This window comes from Aythya fuligula, chromosome 2 (assembly GCF_009819795.1).
Source record: "Aythya fuligula isolate bAytFul2 chromosome 2, bAytFul2.pri, whole genome shotgun sequence".
NCBI classification, from domain to species: Eukaryota; Metazoa; Chordata; class Aves; order Anseriformes; family Anatidae; genus Aythya; species Aythya fuligula.
In genome coordinates this window covers 120,240,645-120,246,479 of record NC_045560.1, presented here as the reverse complement: position 1 = coordinate 120,246,479, position 5,835 = coordinate 120,240,645, and positions in this window count along the sequence as shown.

The window sequence follows — 5,835 nt, the reverse complement described above, 5'->3', positions numbered from 1 at the left end:
GGCTGGTATTTACAGTGCAAAAAGAAGAGGAGAGAGTTATTCATCAGATTTCAAAACACAAATAGAATACATTGCTCTTTGCCTATTGTTGTTCAAGCATTGTACAAAACATTTCTGCCAGCAATATAACTTGTGCTAAATTCATTACATTAGGGCTCTATCACTGAGACTTCCATTTCAACAATAATTTTCTTTAAATCTTGATTCAGTACAGTACTTAAACAGATGTTTTTGGTCATACTTGTGAGTGACCTCACAGATAATACCCAAATTGTATACCTCATATACTTGCAATTAAGCACACAACTAATTTTTCTACTGAATTTAAGCTAGCTTAGTGGTTTATTACATTCTCTGGGCATTCAGGACATAAAAGAAATCATATATTTTGCAAGATGCTGGACTTAATAGGATTTTTCTTTAAACAAAACAAAACAAACAAACAAACAACAACAACAAAATTTAGCTGAGACATTTACTTCCTTTTCCAGACTAAGACATTAGTCTGCTGTTTTTTTTATGGAAACTCTCAGATAAAATAATAACAGTAATTTTAAAAAATGCAGTGATATCTCCTTATACTAACACCTGAAGATGAAAGTGATTGCAATTTTGACTCTTCTGTGCAGAAAGAATGCTGTACCATAATGACACATTTTAAAATCATTTCTGTTAGTGAATACTTGCTTCTTCAGAAGTAACGATAAAGATAAATGGGTATGTAAATGCAAAAACATTATTTATTGAAGGAAAAAAAATGGTTCTGTGTTCTTTCTCAGGTACTACTCCAAGTTATTATGGCATTAATAATGGTGGTAATACTGCAGACTCTAATTGTTTTGTGTCTGGAGCCTAACCAAAAAAAGGCTAAATGCATAGAGAAAAGGAGATAAAAAAGACATAATATTTATCTGGTACTAAAAATTGATATATACTTAAAATATCATGCAGCATAGGAGGAGTACTTGGAAAACTGAATAGAATTTATATACACGTAATAAATTTTCAGCTTACAAAGGAGAGAAACTTTTCTTTATAGATAAAAGCAACTCCTTTTCGCTCTTTTAAACATTTACAAGTAAGGATTTCCAATATTAATGAATAAAGCTCTGCAGCATGGCTGTGATGTGAAATACCTACCACTTCCTCAGGGAAGGGAAGTTTCATGACTTGATCACACAGTAACTGTTCATCAGGCTCACAGAGGAGCCATGAATACTGCTAAAACAGCTTGGCGTAGACTCTTGGATTTTGACCAGATTTTTCCTCCCAGAAATTCCCCTTTTTGGATCTGTGCCTCAAACAAATGCCACCTTTACATATCTTAACTACTCCTTCTAGACAGCATTTTTCAGAAACTACTGCATTAAAATCTCAGAAGCTCCATGTCTTTCAAAATATGTATGCCACCGAGAGGACAGCTCTCAAGGTTGCTTCTGCTTCCCGGAATATTTTTCTATTGATCTGCATTAAAAATAGATTCCCATGAGATGTCTGTCTGGGTGAATACCTTTTAGACTATTGCTAGCAGCTCCTGAGGATTTAAGCTGTTCTATAGACAGCATATGTATAAATGTAGGTCTTTTTCCTCCAGGTAACCAATAGCTGCATTTAAATATTAGATAACATATGGGCTGGGGGGGAAAGCTGGGGATTTTCTCATGGAGTGCACTGTTGAATAGGAGCACAAAAAGCTGAGCTCTGCAATGCCCTGAGCATGCTGGCCAGGGTTCAGCACAGTTCCACACAGCTGAGATGGTCCCTTTGATCTGTGGGATCAGAGGTTCAGCCTCATCACTCATCAGACCACTGTTAGGCTTTTAGCAGGGAACTTTAGATTTAAGTTCTCATTTTTACACATCCCAATCTGCTCTTGCTGTTAGGTCAGGAGCAGTTTTGGGCACCAGTGTGGTCTAGTGTGAAGGAATGGTGTTGACTCTTCACCCATATAGCAAGAGGTGCTGGTAGGAGTCTTTGCCCTGTGCAAGAGGAGATGCTGTGGCGCAATGCTGTGAGATCAAACTCACAGGAGCGGGCTCCCTGGCTAAATCCCATCTGCCTAGAGATGCTGTTATCCCAAAACAGTTATGAAACTATTTGCCGCCTTGCTGTGGTGATGGAAGCATCACCACGTGCTGCTTGATGTTTCTGTAGTTTAGTTGGGACTAAACACTTCTGTGGTGTCACTTTATTCAGACTTTGGAGATGATGACATTTCCAAATAGAAGGTGTGTGGAATTCCAAAGATCTTATCTTTTTGTATTAAACAAGAAAAAATCTGCTTTGAGTTTGTTTTCTAGTACGAGGGTTAAAATCTGTGGACCTCATTTTCTAAGCTGGGACCCCATTTCCATTCTATACATGTGCAAGTGACACTTGTGCCTCCACATCTCACTTAATTGAGGACTGAGTCATTCCCTCCTACATTCAAACCTGTGTTCCCAACAGCTGCCTCACACTGTCTTCTGTAGCTCTTCTTTTTGTTTACTGGAATTTTCTTGCATATACTATAGATTTCTTCCTAAATCACAGTCACAGTCCTTCAAAATTCTGACATTCTCAGTTGCTACTGGTAGGGCATCCAAGGCTGTTCTTCCTGTCGCCAGTTCTGCTGCTGTTACTCTCACAAAAATATTTCTGAGACTTTGGAGAGGTTTGATTCCTTTAGGCAAAGATACCAGCATTAGCCTGGTTCCCATGGCTACCAACTCCTCAGTCACTCTTCAGTACTGCTTCTCTCATTCAAAAAAAAAAAAAAATCCTTATCTATGGACACTGCAAGTTGAATTTTAGCTTCCTCCTCTTATTCACATTGGCAATGAGAAACCCTGAAGAGAAAACTAAAAGAAATACAAGAGTGTGAAGCCCAGCTTTGATGGTTCTGTAGTTCTGTGAAAGGCCACTGCTGTCACAAGCGCATCATAAAATCCCAGGCGTAAATCTGTCAAGGTCCATCATAATTCATTGTTTGGTTTACTTGATAAAGTTTGGCTAAATTTTTGTCACTATCAAGTCAAATAACTTTAAAGAATATTTTGAACCAAAACGAGTGAATTTTGTTACCTGCTTTCACAATGAAGGACAAGAAACAGTGAAATTATTAACTTCTCATTTTCAATCAGGACAGCTTTGAAAAATTTGAGGAAGAGAATACAGATAGCTGTGAGCATCATTCACAGAATAAAGCAATAAATTACACCTATGTTCCTTCTTCTTCAGGCAAGTGAAATCCTACTTTCTTGATTGAACAAGATTTTTTTTTTTTTTTGCCTTAACCCAGCATGTCTTTAAGAACCACATAAAAACAATTTTGTTGGCTTTACAGTCTTTCTTCACAAACCCCATTGTATACTTCAGTGGAATGGTTAAAGCAGTCTCCTGAAGTGCTCTTACAGCAGGAAAAAACACCCAGTTTAGGTTTTCCTGGTTCCAAAAGAGTGTCCCAAGCCACAAGCCAGTCAATAAGGTTTTCTTTACCTCTCACTCCTAAATCTAGCCATACAGTTATTTCCACTAGACACACTGACAAAACTCAAATAGATGCATGATTGGCTTTGAGATGAACAAGTCTGAATTCCTTTAATTGAGTAAACTGGTTTTAAACTTCTAGTCTTTTGGTAGCTGACCGAAACAGAACATAGAATCTCAGACGGGACCTTATCAATGTCATACAGTCATACATTAGTATATCATACAAAACTTGATAGCCCAAAATACCTGACTTGTGTGTAATTTAAACAAGAACAAGTCTAGAGCATCAGGGAGCCTCATGCTGATTTACCACTGTATACATCTTCTGAACTGCACAAAACTGAAGAAAACAGAACATTTTCTGATGACAAAATATCAGTGGCAGCTGGTCAAAAGATGGGGAGAAACTGTCATCTTGGGGAAAAAAAAAAAAAGAAAAAAAAAAAGGTGCTTCTTTTCTTTGTTTTAACTACAAAGTTAAAATAGTAGCACTATATATAATATTTAATGCTTTGGATTTTTTTTTTTTTTCTCGGAACTGATGCAAAATATTTGTATAACCGAAGAAAAGCAGCCAGATTTAGAACAGTAAAAATTGATTAGCTGACAGAAAAGTTATTTAAATTCAATGATAATGGCAGAACTTTTAAAAAACATTATTCTTTTGGGACAAATATGAGATGAAATTTCACTCTTGAACAGGATTGCTATATGACTTTCTAGCATGCCCTTTGTTAAGACCCTGGATTAAATCAATCCTCAAAGCATTTTTCCTGCAATGTCACAGCCTTCTGCAGCTCTGCTATACCAAGTGTCTGCTGTCATGGTAGTTTATCTCACTGATCCCTCTGAAGTCTTGCTGTCCTAATAACAGTAATGGTAGGGCTATCTAGTGTCTGGATTTCCCTACATATGCCCTGTTGGATCTCTGGAAGAGCCGTATGGTGGAATTTGAGGAGCGTACATTTGCCCAGGATTTAAGGATAACAAAAAACAAGCTGGAATAGTTTCTGCATCACAGGTTTCATGCTACATTTGGATCAACTTTTCAGCATGTGTGAGATGGGTTTGATGTTTCAGGAAGGCATCAAAAGTCCTGCATATGTACGGTACAAGTGGTCTCTTTGTGCGCTGTGGATGTGACACAATCAGGGTTACTGTGGACCATCTGTGCAGCACACGCAGTGAATCTGACACTTTCTGTCATCATCAAATGTAATACTCATGCACTACTCAGCAGAGGCTTAAATAATGGTCAAAGCCACTAAAACAAATAACCAACCCACAGCCATCCACATGTTTTCCACGCCGGGCTTCTCTTCAGGAATCTCTTCTTCCCAAAGCTGAGGGGAAAGGTAGGTTTCATTTCACCAAAGCACAAATTATTCTGACAAGGAATATGTACTTCTGGACAATTCACCCCTTTCTCAGCAACCCATTAAAATAAGCCAGATGAACTGCCATCTAAGAGTGCCCATTTCTCTCTATTCATAACAGAGACAGCCTAAAATGAAAACCTCAGCAGTAAATGTTTGCCTGTTAAAGGCCATTACAACTGGATGATAAGCATTGTACTAAGCACCCTCCAAAAAGCTGTCAGCTAAATCTAGGTTGTTCTAAAGTGCTTTCTGCCACTGCATACATCCTACCTTCAATCTGCTCACTGTTCACAGAAAGGCCTTTGGGTGTGTCAGAGGTCAAAAATGGGAGCTAACTTCACTTCTCTAGCACTGAATGTCTGCCTCTTGGATCCCCTTGGGAACTTTCAGGGACAGGGCAACCTTGGAAATATGTACAGACTGTGGGACGAGTCTGTAAAAAAGGATTGGAGGGTTCTGTTTGATGGCAAGCTGAATATGAGCCAGCAGAGTGCCCTGGCAGCCAAAAGAGCCAACTATACCCTGGAGTGCAGCAGGAACAACACTGCTAGCTGGTCAAGGGAAGGGATTGTCCTCTGGTGCAGCCTCACCTTGAGTACTGTGTGCAGTTTGGGGCACCGCATTATAAAAAGGACATAAAACTCTTAAAGAGTGTCCAAAAGAGGGCTACAAAGATCATGAAGGGTCTAGAGGGCAAGACATATGAGTAGTGGCTGTGGACCCTTGGTTTGTTCAGCCCAGAGCAGAGCAGGGTGAGGGGAGGCCTCATGGCAGCCTGCAGCTCCCTCACAGGGGAGCGGAGGGGGAGGCGCTGAGCTCTGCTCTCTGGGGACAGCGACAGGACCCGAGGGAACGGCATGGAGCTGGGACAGGGGAGGGTCAGGCTGGAGGTTAGGGAAAGGTTCTGCACTCAGAGGGTGGTCGGGCACTGGGACAGGCTCCCCAGGGCAGTGGTCATGGCACCAAGCCTGCTGGAATTCAAGCA